The sequence below is a fragment of the Pogona vitticeps genome, chromosome 4, assembly GCF_051106095.1.
Source record: "Pogona vitticeps strain Pit_001003342236 chromosome 4, PviZW2.1, whole genome shotgun sequence".
In the NCBI taxonomy this organism is placed as follows: domain Eukaryota; kingdom Metazoa; phylum Chordata; class Lepidosauria; order Squamata; family Agamidae; genus Pogona; species Pogona vitticeps.
In genome coordinates, this window is record NC_135786.1 from 213116234 (window position 1) to 213136487 (window position 20254).

The following is a 20254-nucleotide window of genomic DNA, read 5'->3' on the forward strand; positions in this document are numbered from 1 at the left end:
AAAAAAAGAAAAGTTTCCTCACTCTGGTATAGCCAGTGGACATTAGCTTTGTCCAGATCTTTTCAAGCATTCAATAGTGTAATAGTTGACTTCTGGTGACTGGAGTTGAACTGCCTTCTCCAGCTTCCTTTGGTTAAACCTCTCTCTGTAAAGTCTTGCAGCTTGAATTTATGCTGCTCTGCTGCTGTAAAATATTTTTGTATAGCTACAAGCTATGACTCGTAGTCAGCTTCTCACAGGTGAATACATTTAGGACTTGGAAAAGTTACTTTTCAAGGCTGCAGCCAAAAAAGGAGTTTGGGGAATTCTGTGAGTAGCAGTTCCAAAATGTAACTTCCAAGCTCAGAATATATTAACTAGAGATATAATGGTTTGGGAATTCACGTTGACTCCAGCTAAGTGATCTTCTTGAGCTTTGTGTATTTTAGTTAATGGTTTCATTATATCTGTGTTGGAACTGACAGAATTGGCCCTACCATTAGGCAGAGTGAGGTAACCACCTGGGTAGTGCGTGCTGTTGGGAAGGAGTGAGTCTCTTGCTGTTCCTACTGAGCCCCCAGGTTATTTTCCTCTGTTGCAGAACGAGACTTTGTACACTGGACACACTACCATGTGTTCTGATCCCCTAAAGTGGGCTGCTGTCCTCAAATGTAGTTGGAGCTTGGAAATGTTAATTTTTTTTTTTTTGGTTCACGGCTCCCAGAATCCCCAGTCAGCATGGCCATGCCATCTGGGGATCCTGGGAATTGTAATTTGTTAAAAGTAACATTTCTAAATGTTGGACACGATAGGACATGGTGTCTCATCTCCAGTGCTGAAGCAGGATTCAAATTAGAAGCCAGTCAAATATTTGTGTGCAGAATGGGATGGGAACTCCACCTTGTCTAACCTGCACCACAAGATTATGGCCGGGCCTTAACAAGTGGGCTCACACATACATTCACATGCAGTTGGACTCTGATATTCACTGTAGGATCGTGGATTGAGTGATGGGCTAGGACTCAGGAAGTTTGGGTTCCAGTGGAAACTCACTGGGGCTGTGGAACTGGTAAATATCTTCTTAAATATCTCAATTATCTTGAAATCCCTATTGCTCAAAATCAGTTCCTATTTGATGGCACATAAGATAACAGAAATGTACTCTAGGCTTTCTCAGTTTTCAGCTGCATAATTTCAGGGAGGACCATAGGTCTTCTATAGTTTTTGCTCTTGAACCAAAGGCAGTTGGAAGCCCTTGATGAGCAAACCAAACAGCTGGAACTAGACCCCACTCTACCTCGGTTAGTCGTGCTGTGTGAGAGCCAAACTATGCATTCAAGCAACCTCTCATTAGGGTTGGAATCAAGCTTGTGTTCCAGAGGTGTGATTCAGGCTGAACTTTATGTCTGAGATATCAGACTTGCAAATGAGGAACATACTTATGCCTTGAAGACTAATTACAAAACAAAGCAACTCTGGGAGATGTGAAGAGCATTTGCTGTGACAACCAGATACCCTCAGTACTTAAAGAATTCCCTCTTATAATGTGTGTGTGGGGAATTATCTATAATGTATACTTCACCTCCAAGACTCTTAGCGTTTGTGGGAAACTTCTGCTTAAAGGTTCTAGCTGCATTGTGTTCCAGTGATGTGCAAACGCTCCCAGCAGGATGCGGCAGCTGCCAGCGGGCAGGGTAGCCCCTTCTCCTTCCCTTTCGTTTAGAGGTAGAGCATAAGATCAAAGGGCTATTTTAGCCAATCCTAGTTACAATTCGGTAACTAGTATCCTATCTGTTTCTCTCATAACTTACTATGTAATCATGCTAATTCAGTAAAAAGAGCCCTCAGGGCGTTGCCAGGGGGCTCTGCTGGCTTGGACTTTTGCTGTCGACTCCTTTGTTCTCTCTCTAAGATGATTAGCCATCCCTTTGTTCCATGATCACCCACAAGCATTGCTGGCTATTATATATAGGACTGTTTGCTTCCTAGTCAGTGTTCATATATTGGAATGTCATCATTAACGCACCAGAACACGGTAGACGGATTCCTTACAAAACATTTTCTTTTTCTTTTTTTCTTTTTATGTGCCTGCATCTAATGTTACTCCTGATAGCAATCTCTTCCCATACATCTTTTATAACTCAGCTGCATCACTGACTTGCAGCATAGTTTTAATCTTTTTGCTGCCAGACAATTCTAGACCGATTAATCTACAAGTATGTGCATTTTGGGGATGATACTCTCCAGTGACTCAGCAATGTAACAGATGGGGAAAAGCTTAATATTTATTTCCATTTCACATCTCTATTGGAGCTAAACCCAGATATCTTATTTTATTATTCTGACAGTCAGGCAACATCTGTTGAGAATACTGTCAGCTGAATTACTGCCTCCCTGGCAGGTCCTGGGACGGACAGCATGAATTAATATCAGAAAACTTGAATACGGATCATGTCCTTTTCTACTACAACACAGTTTTTATTGCAGAGGCTTAATTTACAGATGCTGAACAGCTTTATATCTATACCCCAAAGAGCACAAATTTATTCATATTGATGCAGCCCCTTATTGAAGGCTTTGTGCATTAAGTTGCAATAACACTGGCTTTGTTTCCACTCATTCCTCAGCCAAGTTGTTATAAAAGAAATAATACACAGTCAAAGCTGGGGTGGGGAACACGTGGCCCTCCAGATGTTGCTGGGCTGCAATTCCCAATGGCATCGACCCTGGTGAGGGATTGTGGGACTTGTGAACTGACAACATCTGAAATGCCCTGTGTTCTGCTTCTCCATTTTTAAATGCTTGCTTCACTTGATGAGCTATGTGGCACTGTACTGTTGTGGGAGACCTCAACCCAGGGTTGACATAGTCACCATATTGTGGGCATAGTTCACAGTGCGGCAGTACCAAGACTTTTAGATGAACAGGACTGAAATTCCATTTTATTACCCCCACCCCACCCCCACCCTCTGGCTTTCATCTGAACTTCAGTGCAATAACTATAGTAGCTGAGGAGAAAGCCTTTTTCCCAACAATCATATAGCAATCTTTTTTTTCATGTGCTGTCTTTTGAACTGGCTTTTCCCTGAATGAGCAATTAAGAGCCATTAGAATTAAAAACAACGACAACAAACAACAATGAAAACAAACAAAAAAGTCCTGCTGCTGGCAGAAAGGGAAAAATGCTCAAACAGGTTGCTGTTTGCATTTTTAGACCTTCTTCGGGGCTTGGCCTATGGGAACTATCATGATCAATGGCTGAGCTTCAAAATTTACCTCCACCATTACGTCTAACAGTTGTGTGCTTGGCACGTGGGCATGGAAAGAGATGTCTCTCAGAACCTTTAGTTACTGGCAGTCTCATTACCAAAAGGAAACATGAAGCCAGTCTTTCAGGCAATAGGTTTCAGAAGGGACACCCCTATTTTGATGTATCCAGTGTTTTCATTCCTCTGACTTCTTATGTTTCTTGTAAATCATGGCACACATGTCAGATCTGACAGTGCTCCTGAAGTTACAAGGAAATGCCATGCTTCTCGGCTTCCTTCTATAGCAGGGGTCTCAACCTCAATTTACCTGGGGGCTGCTGGAGGCAGAGTCTGGGTGAGGCAGGGCTGCATCAGCTTTTCTGCCAAGTGGAGCAAGAGCCGAAGGAAGCCACCCAGGAGTTCTTTAGCCCAGCTTGGGCTCCGAGGAGGAGGAGGAGGAGGAGGAGGGGTGCGCGAGCCCTCGTCGCCGGCCATGAACCCCTCCGGCTCCTTCTTCACTACCACCACCACCAGCATCAGCAGCAGGACGAAGAAGCGGAGAAGGGAAGGAGCACTGGCAACTGCCTAGGCAGGGGGATGGGGAAGGGCATGACAAAAAATGTAAAAAAAAAACCTCACAAAATCGCCTTGCCAAAGGAGAAAAGCCCCATCAGTACCTGCGAAATTAAACAGAACAGGGTGGCCCCCACAGGTGCGTGTGTGCGTGCACACACACACACACACACACACACACACACACACACACACACACACACACACACACACACACACACACACGGAGATCCTCAACCTTCCTCTGAGGGGCCCCCTCAAAAAAAAGACACACTCAGCAACAGCGGCTACCTCCACCATGACAGGGGATTAAACTTTGCAAGGCAAGCCCAGGCAGTCTCCAGAGCCGAGGCGGCTGAAGTAGGACAAAGAGGAGGAGGAGGAAGCACTGCTGTGTGCTGAGGCGGTCGCTGGCCGGGCTGGTGCTGAGAGTGCCGAGAGAGAAAGAGAGCCGCTTCCGTGGAAGAGGTGGCAGCGCCAGCAGCTGCTGTTGGCGGCACTGTACGAGGCACTCTTCGAGGACGGGCCGGGAGTGAGCTCCGCTCTCAGGCATCGCTCAGTAGCAGTTTGGGCGCTTAGGGAATAGGGCCGGCAGCGCGCCTCACTCACTGGCTCTCCCCTAAGACAGCGCCTCTTGTACCCTCCATCCGGAACTGCAGCCAGCAGACAGGCAGGCCGGCTGGCAGGCTGCAGTTCCGGATGGAGGGTGCAAGAGTTGCTGTCTTGGGAGAGAGCCAGCAAGCGAGGCGAGGATTTTTTTAAACTCTTGACAGCAGAGGACGTGTGGGCACTTCAGGGGGCAGGCAAGGCAGGGGCCACAAACTATCATCCGGAGGGCCGCAAATGGCCCCCGGGCTGCATGTTTGAGACCCCTGTTCTATAGAGTGACACATCTCAGGGCAAGCAACACCACAGGAGAAGAATGCTGTCTAGTGGGTGGCTGGGTGGGTTTAAAGTCTGGGCATCCATCTCCACCCATTCACAGCCGGTGGCAGGATTCATTGGCTGAATATGAACATGTATATGTGTAACTCAATCCAAGGGACAAGAAAGACCCAAGTGAATGTTGGAATTATTGGAACTTCCATATGCTGCCTTTAAGAGATTTTGGCTGGGAGAGATCTTTCTGGACTAGGATGACTGTCAATCAATCCAGCAGCAACCAATTCTTCTCTCTTTGCCTCAGATTTTGAACAGATTCTCTTCTCAATTATCCTTCCCATCTCAGCTCTTTTTCAGTCAGGGATCAGTTAGTATGTTAGCCATGTAGGGAGTCTATCATGAAACTAGCTACTCAGTTAAGCTCTCTTCATGCAACCAGTTAATATTTTACTATTATGTGCTATTTTTATTTATTTATTCAGAAACGTAAGTGGAAACATTTTTATTATTTCTGTCTCTTAACAGCGTATTGGAGTGTGTTATTGAGACAGTAAGTGCCAGGTGAGAACTACCTCAGTGTTCAAGGTGTTCTCTTGAATTATCCAATATGTGTAACTGGATTGTTTTGAATCTAATTTTTCAGGGTCTGTACAAATACAAGATTTTCCCCAATACGCAGGAAAGGTTTTTTTAAAGCTGTCTCTGTCTCTGTCCCTCCGCACTCAGTTTATTGATGGACAAATGCTTAAACTAGTCAAATCTGTCATACATTTTGCTTTAAAATACATGAGAATGAGTATCGCTGTCCAGTTTTCATGTTGTAATTCTGAGTTGATATGCCAGTACCTGCCAGATGCTAAGATCAAGAGTGGAGCCTATTCTTGAAGTTGAGTTTTAAAATATGAAAATAAATCTTCCTATAGGAATGCAGTTGGATTCTGGCGGTTGCTGTTTCATTCTGTTTTAACTGCTACAGCTCTACCTTTGGAGTCCAGGCAGTTCTAGTTTGTTGAAGCACTTAGCTTTCTGTCCAAGCAAGTTCTAGTTTACATCCCTGAACCTAGGATTCCATACTGATATAATAGTGTGATGCTGATATGCTGTTTATTCTGGTGAGTTGCTGACGAGTGTTACTGATGGCACAATTGGTAATAATTACTTGCTAAGCCACTTGAGACTGAGAATGTTCCAAGGTTTAAAAATTACCTAGCTGATGACCACTGTGCATTACATTTTATTAATTTTTCCTCCATGGCTTGTGCCAAACATTCAGTTGCTTGGCTAATAATGAGGCTGACAGTAACAGGGTGGTAAACATTTTGTGAAACATCCAGAACACGGTTCTGTTTGTTGATTTAAGATTTTAAACTATTGAAATAAACTATTGAAATTCCTTGGGCTGGGCACAATAAGGGATTATGCAAATACTAAAACAAACAAACAAACAAACAACAAGTACATCAATATAAGGAGAATGTGTATTTTTCAAGGCATGAAAGGAAGACTCTTTCAGCTTATCACAACAGACAAGGACTGTACAAAAAGATTATTCTATATTTGACTGATGGGGAGATGATTCAGGCAGTAAACAGGACATGGAAATGCGATTCAAGTTACCCAGGGGTTATATACATCTTATGAGCCTGGCTAAGTGAACAACCATACTTAAAGAACAGCTTTCTATACACATTTGCTTCTGTCTCCTGTTCGTTAGAGGTTATGCTAAGAACAAATCCTTGAAGAAAAAAGAATAATACTGGAAGACAGTCCTTGGTTAAATACATGGCAGTTACTCACCCCTGTTGCATCCTTGGGTTAATGACCGTTTGGTATAAAGTAAGAGAACAGTCCTTTTCTTTTTAAGCCATTTTGTACATTAAGCAGAAGGCAATGACTTTATCCATTTTCAAGAAGGAACAAGTGAAAGCATTCACTTACAAATACTGTACATTTCTTGAGCAAAGTCTGTATGATGCCCTCAGATCCAATGGAAAAACAAACAAAACTGCCGTGAAACTGCCATACATGGGTAATTTCATTACAACAGTGTCGCAGTCACCTCTTGTTTTCTTAAAATGATATTACTGAAAGATTGGTTCTTCTGTTTATAGTTACATTTTTAATCCGTATCCATAGCAAAGTCTCTCATTCGCTCAGAGTTAATAGAACGAAAATTGATGTGGCATCATTTGTTTGGCTTAAAATCAGAAGAAATGAATTATTAAATTACAAACAATTATTGTTTATTCCTAAAAACAGAATGAACTGGCAGAGATTGCCTTGATAATTAAGAGTAGTAAGACAAGAGGATAAAAAAAAAGAAGATACAAAAGAACTTGAGAAAACAAGCACTAGCTGCAAATGTAAGTTTAGTTAAGAAATAGACTAATCAGACTTTTAAGTCACACTTACAAGGGAATGAGACCAAGTGGAACTTATTTCAAAATAAAAAGCAGTCATGTTGGGTCCTTTGGGCACAGAATTCAAAAGTCAAAGTACAGCATTACCTTTATTAGGATTAAGTAAAACGCCACCAGGTCCTAATAAAGGTATTAGGCAACTGTTACTTCTGGATTCTTTCCAAATAAATATGCATAATGCTGCACTCCACAGCAACGATCTGATGCGCCTATATACTGAATGGAGAATAAGACTCATGTCATTCAGGAGACACAGTACCAGGCTGAAAATGTGTCAGACCATGATTTCTTGAGGGTTCCCTTGGGAGTTTCTAGTAAACTGAAAACTGAAAAAGTGGGTGCATATGTCAAAGCATAAAACACAGAGAAATGTGTTTAAAGTAACCCTCAGAATCTAGTCTGGTCTGTCATAGCACTAGTTTCCAGAAAACAGACTGTAGGTGTACAGATTAGCCAATGCAACATACTGCTAACGCAGCAGTATGTTCCAGAACTGTATTGCACGCCATCTGCCCATTGTGCCTCTATCACCTTGAAAGCCTGAGGATAGAATGTGTTACTTACAAATCCAACAGATCAGAGCAATTTGGTTTCACTGCAGTTTGATTTGCAGCCTATTTATTTATTTATTAGATTTTTATTCTGCTCAACTAGTGGCATGCCCGAAATGTTGTGAAGTGCACTTTTAAAACAAAACAAAATGTATTTTTCATTTTGGTGCAAATTGAGTCATACTGCTTTTAAAGAGGTTTGCATTCTGTTGACTTAGGCAAATGTTGATGCATTGCTGGATCTGTCCAGCTTCTTCAATGCATTGCTCTGAAAACTTTCATGAAGAACTCAAACAGCACAGAAACATATATTTGGAACCTTCAGGAAACACTGGCACTGCTACTAATGTGGGCAACGTTTTGCGTGTGGAAAAAGTTTTCCCCTTCTTTCTTCTTTTCATTCAAAGGAGGACATTTGTCATCTCACTTATTCAGTGCTGCTTGTTGTAGGAAACTGTTGTGCAGAAGTGTGCTTCCTAAAGAGAAAAACGGCACTTTCTTAACTCATTCCAGCAACATTGCCAAGGTAAATGTTAAAAACTGAGGTCATAATCTGTCTGCACATGAAATCTCAGGTGTAGAACATTTCTCAAAGGTTGATAGCTCTTTGGAAGCAAGTGAAGGTTGGTGCTTGCTCTTCTCAGTTAAACTTGATGATGGATTGAAATATATTTCTCTTTCTGGTTGTTTTTGAACCAGCATTTGAGAAAAATGACTGCCATAGAATACATTACCTGGTGATATACATGCTTGTTTGAAAAATATAACACAGAACGCAAACCAAGAACAATAATAGGGCACATTTGAACAGGGCTACAGTGCACCCTTTACTTCACTGGGCATGCATATCAGAACATGGAAAAATTACTGGTTTTGGAATACAAATCCCAAAATTCTCCAGTCAGCATGGCCAGTGTCCATGCCATAGTCTCAAAAAGGCAGCTTTCCCAACCTCTGGCCCTTATTGTCTTGGAACTAATGTGGAACCAATGTATGTTCAGAAATCTCTGGTTCCTATAGATACAAGGAGTTGAGCTGTAATTAAAGTGAATGGTGAACATTTAATTTTGTTCCAGTTTTTTGTAATGTTCTGCATTTTTCAAACAGAAATTCATTCTATCTTATATCAGTTTGGAATTTTTCAGAAAAAGGGTAAAACTTTTTATATATTTTAATGCATATTGTTGTGTGCTCAGAACTTTGTATGAACAATGTTCAGCAAATAACCTAATCTTGCGCCTTTCTGTGCGCTCTTTAATATAATTAATAATTACATGCTGTCAAGTCAATTCTGAGTGGGGGCAGTGTCCTTTCCAGGGTTTTCTAGGTATAGACTACTCAGATGGGGTTTACCATTCCATTCTTTTGGGTACACCCTGAGACTGTGCAACTTCCTGAAGGCCACACAGGATGGATTTTCTTCTGGGAGGCAAAGTGGGGAATCAAACTCCTGACCTCTACTCTGCAGTCAGGTGCCAACTTTGTATATACATTTGTTAATCAGAGACTTGCATTGCAAAATCTGGAGAAATAGGGAGATGATAACTGCCTTGCAGTTTACTAGTTTTGGAAGAATGAATTAGTTCCATTTGTATTAAAACAAACTTCTCCCCATTTCTAGTTCAAGCAAGATTAAAAAGCTCTGATATTTTGTTAGCTTCCAGGCCTTTGCCACGTTCCTTAGAGAGTCCCAGCTCCACAGGTGATGCCTGAATTCACTGCTGTAAAGACTGTAAGGTTAGGTACAACTAGCTAACCTACCACAGTTACTGTGAGGCCAGAACTGATGTACATACACATATATGTGTTCTCCCGCATTCCTTCAAGGTAGAATATAATACAAATATAATGTTTTATTTCAAAGCAGCATGAGATAAACCTCCCAAACTCTTCTTCCCTACAACCTGACATTATAAAAATAAAGAGTTTTAATCAGGACTGATGGAATAGTTTTCCTTCTCATTTGCCTATATCTTGGTATGCTCAGAGTGATCAGCTATTGATGACCAGGCCCTGAGCAGTTGCCATTCCATCCATCAGCACTCAAGGGAAATGAGGTGGGAAACCAGGCTATTCCACCAACTTGGCTGAGAGACCAGCCAAGCATCTCCTTGGACAGAATTTGAACCAAGAAGAACAATACAGCACATCTGAACAGTTTTGAAGAAGCTTAAACAGTTCTGTTTCAAAAGAATACACAACAATGAAATGCCGAAGCCATCCATAATGAAACAGTGTGAGGATGATACTGCTCTGATACTGTCATGAGTGCATCCGAAGACCTGGAACCAGAAGGGTTAACTGAGGCTGAAGAGAATGCTGAAAGATCAGAAACACCTGATCAGGAGCTTGCCTGCAACCAGACCGGTTCTTGCCATGACAAAATCCTGCCTCGCCACTGCTCATTTATTGATAGCTTCAGCCACCCATTATCATTGGTCCAGATAGGCGGGGTACAAATCAAATAAATAATAATAATAATAATTCACCTGAAGTTCTGCCCTGAGCTGTTTTCAGCTGGTCATTATAAGGGTTGCTATTTAATATTGAGTGAACCTCATATATCTTGTTGCTACCTTCTCTGTGGCTGTTATAGCTTCCTATGCCATTTGGATAAGACCTATAGAGGTGGGGAATCCTTTTATCTCGTTGGAGCTATATTCTGGTTGGGGTAATCTGTCCGTGGCTTTGTGGTGGGCAGGAACAAAGCCTGCCCACAAGTGCTGGTCAGAGTAAAAAGTAGGTGGGGCCACCTTTCCTTTCTTTTTCTGCCAGCTATCTTTCTCTTTCTTTCTTTTCTGTCATATTCCCAGCCAGCAGAGTGATACAGGAGGGTAAATAAGGTGTCTACTGATGGCTTGCAAAGGGCTTTTGAAATTAGGCTAAGACATCTATGGATTCCTAGGACAGCATGTTGACCCCTCTGATAAATTATTTCAGTTAAGAAAAATAATGGCTAAAATGAAATTTTATCCAGGTGTTGATGGAGGCCACCTAAGGCACATTTATGTCCAGACCTTAGAAAGGTTAATTTCTATAATCCCAGAATACTTCAACCAACATGACCCATGGCTATGTTGCTGGGAAAGTCTAGGAGCTGTAGAACAAAACCCCTCATTTTTCAAAACTCTGTCTATTTCGATCTTCTTTTAAGATAAATTTTTGAAAGCAGGATGATTATCATAGCTTCTCTGTATTAGAGGAGAATGAAAGAGAGAGAGAGAGGAAACAGGTATGGACGGGCATGTTTTACTTTATTAGTGGAAAACTGCAGGCTCATTCAAGATGCTAATGAACACCACATTGTTTTTTTCTACTCTTGGTTTCAATTACTGTAAAAGCGGATTGGATAAAAATCAGGGATGTGGTTTAGTACTTCCCAGATGCTGAAACAGAATGATCCAGCAGCTTGCGGTTCTTAAATTTTCAGGAAAGGCAATCTCTTTGGAGCTAAATCAAGAAGTCAGTAAGACATCCATCTTGTGAAAATCAAGGCGTCCCAAAGCTCCACCTAAGGCCTTAATGAAAGAATCATTACCACTTAAAGAAAAACTGTGTGAAAAAAGTAGCTCCACCATACAACGCATATAAATGGATATCTGAACTGCAGCCTTGATTTTCCAAGATTACACATATAATGTCCCTATTTCACAAAGGAGGAGGTTGCTACTGTTTGTCCCATGTAGTAAAAAATTCTGGTAAGCAGAAAAGCTGACCTGTGAAACTTATATTGCAAAATTTGAATTTGATTAAAATGCTTTTTATACTGCAATGTATTTTATTTTTAGTTGAATTTGTCTTTTAAATATTTTGTAAGCCACCTTGAGACCTTTTACTGGAAGAAAGTTGGGATACAAATGAAATGAAATGAATGGACATTTCTATCATTTTTATGGAAAGGGCACTCATGGGCAAGGAAAGAGGGAGAGGGAAAGCCATGACATCAATATTTATCTGTAAAACTTTAAAAATGGATTTGATAGAGTCCTTACTCAGCTTGTGATCTATTCCCAAGCAGCTGCATCTTTCTAATGCTGAACCTGCACGCCACCAAAAGTAAAGACTCAGTATCATCACCCAGCTCTCATTTCACAACTATATGTGAAGATGTGCATGTTCTTGAAAAAACATTTACATTCCCACCAGCTTAAAAGTGCTTAGCGGCTCCAAAATATGGATCAAGGGTCCAAATAAATTCCACTGCAAGGTAACACCCTGCAGGAAGCTAATAATGGGATCAAACCAGAAATTGGAAACACTACTTGGTTTGAACTACCACCCACCAGAATTCCCCAGCTGGTGGCCATGTTACTTAGGGCAGTGTTCATGGACTTCAACTCCCAGAAATCCTGGCCAGCAGAGGTGGTGGTGAAGGCTTCTGGGAGTTGTAGTCCAAGAACATCTGGAGGCCCAAGGTTGGGGACCACTGACTTAGGGGATTCTAAGATCTGAAGTCAATAAAGTAAATTTTCTAACTTCTAACTTGCTAACAAAGTGATTGCTATTTACTGAGGGCATGTTTCCAATGTACCTCCAACACAGGTAATAGTGCTGTGTATACTCAGTTCTACTGTATGGGTCATTGTATGTTCTGAATTGTTGACTTTGGTTTATGAAACAGTGTTAGTATGTATTTATTGTAAAATGATAACAAATTCTTGGATTGACAGGGTGCCCAATGAAAAAGTAATAAAATGAATGAATACAGATCAAGAAACCACAAAACACACAAAATGGAGAGAACTAGAATACTTTGATCATCTAAGGTGCAACGAAAATGGCTGCAGATTGGTACAGTTGAGCATTCAAGATAAATACATGAGGGGAAAGGACAGAAAAGATAAGATCTTATTGGCTGAAGAACCTTGGAAGTTGTTTGGGATGCAACATAACATCATTGCTGTTCAGAGCTACATCATCTAAAGACAAGATGGTCTTGATAATGTTCAGCCTCTAGTAGAAGACCAACCAGAAGGAAGAGAAGGAAGAGGAAGAGGAGGTATCCAACAGAAGTAACTCTTGTTGTTGTGACAAAATTTCACATTGGAAGGAACTGTAGGGAGTCAATCAAGTAAGTGAACAAAGTCTTTCCCCACTTAGTGAAAATGACAAAAAGTTTGATTTAACCGTGTTTTATCACAATAAAAACTCCCTTGGCTTTAAGCCTAAAAAGCATAAAAGGCAAATTTTTAACACAAAAGTGCTGAACTATTTGTGGGTTTCTTTCCTTTTGCTGCTTGTAAGCTGCATTCCTGAGGTAAGAGTGCTAAAAGGACTGAGGCTTGTCAATGAGCTGAGTGGTTCTTCTAAATGGAGCTACGTTGCCTGCCCTCAGCTTCTGTGTTTAGACATACTGTGCAACAGAAACCACTTCTGTTCCACCACAGAAGGCACTGTTTATTTTTCTTGCAAAATGATCTCATAACACAAAGTTATTTTCAGTGTGAATGTGAATAAATATATTGGCATTTTTTATTCATTTTAGCTCCTTCAACATTAAAATGTCATATACTTGTTCCCTGCTATTTTCAAACAATTCTCTCTATGTATTCTCTCAAACATTTTCCTTGCCTCATTCCTCATTTGTTCACTGCTGCAGAAGCAGAAGCCCATGTCTGAAAATAACATTTTAGGACATTGTTTTCTATAAACAACGTCAGTTTTTACACTGACACATAATTTTTGTGGTTGATTGTTAATAGCCTCTACAAAAATGCTTTAAAAATAGAAATGTTATCACACAGGTTACTAAAATATGATCAGACTATCCCCCCCCGGCTTTTCTTACAAAAAACAAAACAAAAAAACAGTATAAAATGCTTCTTAATTTTAATGTTCTATGCCCCTAGAACGACATTAAAACATTCAGTTGTCACTTTGTTTAAAAAAAATAACAGACATGAATAAATTCCAGAAGCACAAAGTTTTATCCTGGTTGTTCTGGATTATGAAATGTCAGCCATAAAAACATTTTGAGATATTTGAATATTTAGGTACAAGAATTAGATCAGTGGTTCCCAAACTTGGGTCCCCAGATATTCTTGGACTAAAACTCCTAGAAGCCTCCATCACTACCTGTGCTCACACAGATTTCCGGGAGTTGTAGGTCAGGAACATCTGTGGACCCAAGACTGGGAACTATGGATCTAGAGCAAGAGTGAAAAATGTGTGGCCCTCCAGATGTTATTGAACTGCAACTTCCATTATCCTTGACCACTAACCATGTTGGCTAGGACTGATGGGGGGCCACAGTCTCACAAAATCTGGAATGCTACTGTCTCTGTCACCATGGATCTTGAGGTCCCAACAGAGAAACCCAATTGGAACAATTTTGATCCATGGTACATGTGCAGGGCCAGTTTTCTTTCTCAGTGGGGCCACATTATTTTGTAGGTCACGGATGGTGGGGGCACAATGAGGCAGCAATGTCCCAAACTCTTCCATACAATCTATCTTTTTCTCTCAATTTCTTCATCATTCCACATTATTTTTCTCTTCTGTCTCAAGAGAGAAAGCCAGAAAGTGCAAAGTAGAAAGAAGTGAGAGCAAGAGGAGATGCTTAAGAGAAAGAATCTATGACTTAAATCCTGTTGCTCAGTTATGCAAATAGTGTAAGTTTTAGAGGAGGATAGTAATAAATTAAGAAATCTCTGTAGACTTTATCTGTTTCACATTGAGTTGCAGAGATTTCTTAACTTAATGGCAATTCGCTTTCAAAAGGTCTGGGTAAGTGCACAAGAAGATTTTAGCCTATGGGTGGTAATGATCTTAAGTTTACACACACAGACACAAACACACACACTTGGAAATTTTGCTTATTTGGATTCTGGAAACTGAAGTTATCGAAAACATAACTTTTCAAAGCTCTACTTTCCCCTGCTCACACAGGCACATTTGTATAGTTTCTTTAAGGAAGACATTCCATGTGCCATATTCTTTCAATAAACGTTTTCATGTTCTTACAGTGGTGCAGTAGTTGGTAGAGGAAAGAAGAAGGGATAAAGGTAGGTGCAAGGGATCATCTTGCCAAGTGCTGCCAAGGATCTGTATGCTATATAAAGAAAGCCTGGCTGGTAGTGCCAACATCTGTTCTCTCTTGCTGTCACTACCCGTCTTCTCAGACACCCCAGCAAATGAATAATGCTGGCAAGGAAGAGGAGAAACAGCTCTTGCTATTGGTCCTCCTACAAAAAGATGGTGGAAGAGGAGCCATGGCTGATTGTAGTAGGGAGGAAGCATTTAAAGCAGGCTTGTCCAACCTGCGGCCCGAGGGCCGCATGCGGCCCAGGTTGGCTCATAATGCGGCCCAGTGCAATTTTTTATTTTTAAAGAAATTCCAAAATTTCAAGTTACACTGCCGGCACTTGCGGCCGGAATGCAGCTGGGGAACGTCACAACGGTAGGGGGGGAGAGAGGGAAGGAAGGAAGGAGCGGGAGGGGAGGGGAGAGGGGGGCTGCATGACTGCATTGCGCCATCCCTGTCAATAGGTGGACCCCCTCCCGGCCCCATAAAGCCGCCAGAGTCGAAGTTGGCAGCCTCTGCTGTCTGAGATCGCAGCTGACGGTAAGCACGCTTGGAGCGGGGCTGCAGAGGATGGCTAGGGCTGCCCCCCCATGCGTCCCAAACCAAATTTATGTGCGGCCCAAACCAAATTTTCATCTTCTAATGTGGCCCAGGGAAGGTGAAAGGTTGGACACCCCTGATTTAAAGCATGTTGCCAAGTCCCCTGCTGCAAATGTAGAGCCTGCCTTGAGAGGACAATGGGCGGCATGTTGAGAGATCAGCTCCTGATTCAACATTCTTAGTTCTGCATCCAAGAAGCTTCCTGTTCTGACATTGTCTGGCTTAGGCTCTGTATGTTAGCCTGGGTTTTCAAGAGTTTCATTGTCATGGCTTCCAGAAAGGCTTCTTACAAGTAGCGCGAGGTACAAGTATTGCCTCCCCACCAGATATTTTGGCAAGCACCTTCTGCTGCGGTCACAATTGGTGCCTATTTAGAACTGTTGTTTGGTGAAGTGCTGAGTGTTCTTTTCTAGACATTTCTAGACCCTTGCCTCAAATGGCTTTATGCAGTAACGTATGCCACTGAAATAACAACAGAAAATAAGGGAGCGCCCTTTTATCTCTCCTTTTTCAGAAATCTCACAAAGCTACAGTTGCCAGGATTCTTATTGGGAGGGGGAGAGAAACCACAGCTTAAACTGGTGTACAACCCATATTTGTCGTGTAGCTGTTATTCAAGAAATGGGCAAAGAGACTATCCTTTGCTTCTTTTTTTCCCACTGTGTTATTTAGGAGCCTTTATTATGTGGTAACTCTGATCAAGATCATGCCTGCACGTGGTTATTTTAGGGGGGGAAAAAGAAAAGAAAATGAGATTCAAGCGTATGCCATATATATGATCTAGCCTGTTCAGTATACTGTATGTCCATACAGGATAAATTATGATATCATCAAGACTTTTAATCAAACACAAAACCCAGGACATTTCATTCTACTGCAAGAAATTTCTGCAAAGTTGCTGCATCCCATTGGGGGCTGGGGTGAAAAATCCCCATTTGTGAAATCATTGCAGGCAAGGATTGAGTAGCATATTCTTCTTACCTGGAGGATTACCCAAGATTTTGTGCTGCTCTTGGTGCAGTCCTTGCATTTGCACATACAGTTTTCCCGCCTAATATGCCCCCTCCTCAAATTTGCACAAAATTGAGGCAACTTATTTTTATATTTATGGAAAGTTAAAGAAATGTAAGCTTTGGATGGGTTGTTCACCTCCTTCTTGAAGCCGGTGTTAACCGTTCTTGCCATTTACTTCTCAAGGACAAGGGATACCAGTTTTCTTTATATTTTGTGCCTTAATGGGAAAAGGTACAAAGGAACTAGAAAAGATCCTTAATTGTAAGGCTAAGGACCAAGGCTAAATTCATCCATACCATGGTACTCCTGATTACCATGCCCAGACATAAAGGAAGATGTGAATAAAGAAAGTTGGTAAGAAAAATATTGATCCATTCAAAATGCAATGTTGCAGAAGAGCTTTGCAGGTACCATGAGTCACCAGAAAGACAAATAAATGATTGCTATAGCAAATAAAGCCCACATTCTCAATAGAAGCTAAAATGACTAAACTGAGGATGTAATACTTTGGCCAGATCATGAGAAGAAAGAGTTACTGGGGAAAAAATAATTCTAGGGAAAAGTGGAGGTCAGTACACAAAAATAAGACCTAACTTAAGATAGGTCTTAGCAAATGAAGGTATAGCGTTTCACTTGAAAGACCTGTTAATGATAGGACCTTTTGGAGATAATTAATTCATAGGGTCACTACAAGTCGGAAGTGACTTGACAGTGCGTAACAACTACAACAATGGGGTAGGAGGAATAGCTCTTGGCGGGAAGCAAGGAATCTTGCAGGTCTTTCAGAATCTGTATCCAAGTGTCTCATCAAGCCAAGACAGCCTAAATTGATAAGGATGAGGTATTTAAGGAATATTCTCCCTGACCTAATTGGGACTGACTGAGAAAAACTTTGAGAGAAGACAGTGCTTCTATTATAATCCCCTCCTAGTTCTTTCTGATATTGTCCTTTTTCCTCAGGTAGATTATACCCTACAGTGTACTATGGTGCATCATAAATAATCACCAAATGATGTACACTGGGTGTTTTGTGTCAGTTACACTGACAAAGAGATGAAGAAACCAGCAGAGAGGACTGGGCTTGCTCATTATGAATGTCCTGGGCCTCTCCTGCTGCTCAAAAATTGTTGATTCAAGGATTGGCCAGCTACGTGTCACTGGGCTTGAGGAGTGACTCTGCCCAGCGATAACGGGAAGAAAATTCCTCCCGACTGTGACTTAACTTCAATAGCTGGACCCTCTTGTTATCCAAGTTAACCTAATTTCACTTTTGCCCCTCATTTCCCTGGTTGAAAGGGATCATGTATAATTGTTAGTAAACACTAATGAACAGCCTTTCCCAGCAAATGGCTTTGTCCGCTAATCCGGGCTACCGGCACGGCTGTGCCTTGCAAAGATGGACATTCTCCTTCCTAAGCCGAAGCAGATCTGATTGTGATAAGCTGTGCTGGAATTCCTGTCTGGGTGTTCTCTGTGACCTGGGTGGCAGGAAGAAGTCAGTGGCCATCATTCAACACTCTGTAGTGTCAGTTTTCTTTTCAGCTGTGTGCGCTACGTTGGAGACATGACCAGCTCTGAACTTTTTACCTTCCCTTCTGAAGAATCTTTTACGGCAAAGAATATAATCATGTTTAGCAGTTGGGAAAATAAATACTGGGCCATTACAACAAGCAAGATATTTGCAAGACATTAACAACTGACTCAAACAGATGTAGCTCCATAACATGCAGTCGTTTCTGATTCATTTCGTGATTTAGCAATCACATTTTCATCATTCCTGTCAGCACACACAGTGTTACTTGGGACAGATTCACAAGTCATTGTTGCATTGAAACATCCAGTTTAAATACAGGGTTTTGGGGTGTGTGATGGAGCCTGCAAAACCAGATGAACGCACATGACCAATCTCCTTAAATTTTTTACTACTCTGTGCTTGCAAATCCACATAAAACTTGAGCCATGCACTGATTATTTCATAAAAAGCAGATGTATGGACTTTGGTAAAGAATTCATATAGGAATGTTCCTGTTGTTTTCTAAATCCAAGGGCAATGTCCATACAGACACATACTCTAAACAACGTATAGTTGGAAGTATGTTCTAAACACACTTTATTTAGATATTTGGTATGTCCATAGGTTTGGGTCTGGATGGCTGACCATTCTTGTGTTTGTCTCACAAATAGTTGGGGTTTTGCAAGCAGTTCTTCTGAGTACTTCCAAAGTTTGCTGCATGATTTTTCCAATGAACACCTATAAAAACCTGCTCATTGCAAGCCAAGAAGGTTGTTGATGGTGGTAGAGTTATCATATGCTGATGCCATAACCATACGTATGTCCAATGGCAGTTTTGAAAGGCAAGCAGCTTTATCTCTCTCCCTGTCTCAAACTGTCTTCCTCTCTGAACTATGCATATCTTTTTCAGATCTTCTTTATAGTAAATGGGTCTTAATTTTCCATTCAAGATCATACCTCAATATTTTGCTTTATAACTGAGACAGCTTACAACAGTATTTACATCAGTTTCATGTTATAAATATATTTATATGCAACTGAGACTGCACTGGGAAAATATATTTAGGGAAATATGTAACCTTACATTCTATTTTGATGATTACAGAGAAGAGATCAAATGAGTCGTGATGGCAGAAGACATCATCTCTACTAATCCAAAAGTCTTGCTACTCTAACCCTGTAAGCCCTCACTGGAAAACAACACTTATTCGCAGAATTGATATAGCAAAGTGGATAAAAGACCGAGGAAAGAATCTGGAAGCCTAGGTTTGCACTAGCCTTTGTTAAATCATGAACCATTCTCTCTATCTTGGTCTCATGTCTATCTGCATGTGGTTTGAATGTGAGCTATCTTAGTGGGTTATTGAAATGACAGCAACAAAAGAATGCACTCTGTGCGTTTCAGAAGGCTAGCCAAATTCTGAGTATAATTGTTCCTTGAGGCAAGCAGCAAAAGCCCCAATTACCTGGAAGGAGGTGAAGTGAAGAGTTAGATTTAGTCTTCTCTAGGGAAATGAAGGGCAAAAGTGAAATTAGGTTAACTGGGATAACAAGAGGGTCCGACTATTGAAGTTAAATCATAATCTGGGGGAATTTTCTTCCCCTTATTGCTGGGCAGAGCCATTCCTCATGCCCAGTGACATGAAGCCGGCCACTCCTTTGGTCGATAATTTTTGAACAGACGAAGAAGCTATTGATAATACCCCTTATTTGATGGCGTATTGGGCATATAGGGTGCCTGTGTGGGGAAAATACCCCCAATGACTGGATTGTCAAACTTTTTATGAACTCTCCTTTCATTGCTAGTTTCCCCTCTCACTCAGCTCTCCTCTGTGACACCACATAGCTGTAGCATCCACAGCAGCCACATCTCAATAAACTGCAGAAGTGGTGGGCTAATCCAGGTAACAGTAAGTCAATGGGCTCAACTCTCAGTAACTTTATGGGCCATGCCTGTCCCAGCATGTGAAGACTGGTGCAGATGGCAAAAAGTGGAATGATCCATTATGGATCACTAGGTGATTTTGAAGGTGAATATGCCAGCCTGGTGTGATATAGTTCAGCCCATGCAAAACAGATACTGTAGTGTAGATGTACCACCCAAAGAAAGTTGTAGAATAATTAGTAGATGCCTGAATCTGGATAATATAAATTATTTAGGAGGCATTGCAGAGAGAGGTAGCAGCTAATAGTGAAAGACTCAAAGCATCTACATGAAATATGCTCCCACTTTTTGGCTACCATTCCTCTCTTCCAAGATTAAAATCAAGGAAAAGTTTTTTCAGAAACTTTGTAAATATTGAAGGAACAGCAGAGAATGCCTGGATCATAATGTGGAAAGAAAGAATCACGTACAGTGGGGTCTCTACTTAAGAACGTCCCTACTTAAGAACAATCCAACTTAAGAACAGCTCCATTTGCTAAATTTTGCTTCTACTTGAGAACAGAAA

General features: G+C 41.2%; 1 long non-coding RNA gene across 1 annotated transcript in view; it reads left to right on the forward strand.

Moving 5' to 3' along the window:
- The first annotated feature begins 255 nt into the window (after window positions 1-255).
- LOC140706407 (uncharacterized) overlaps window positions 256-20254 on the forward strand; it is a 103886-nt gene continuing 83887 nt past the window's right edge. Inside the window, exons 1-2 of the long non-coding RNA XR_013545332.1 lie at window positions 256-309; window positions 18910-19070. This is a non-coding gene — a long non-coding RNA (uncharacterized LOC140706407). The remainder of the gene's footprint in view (window positions 310-18909; window positions 19071-20254) is intronic.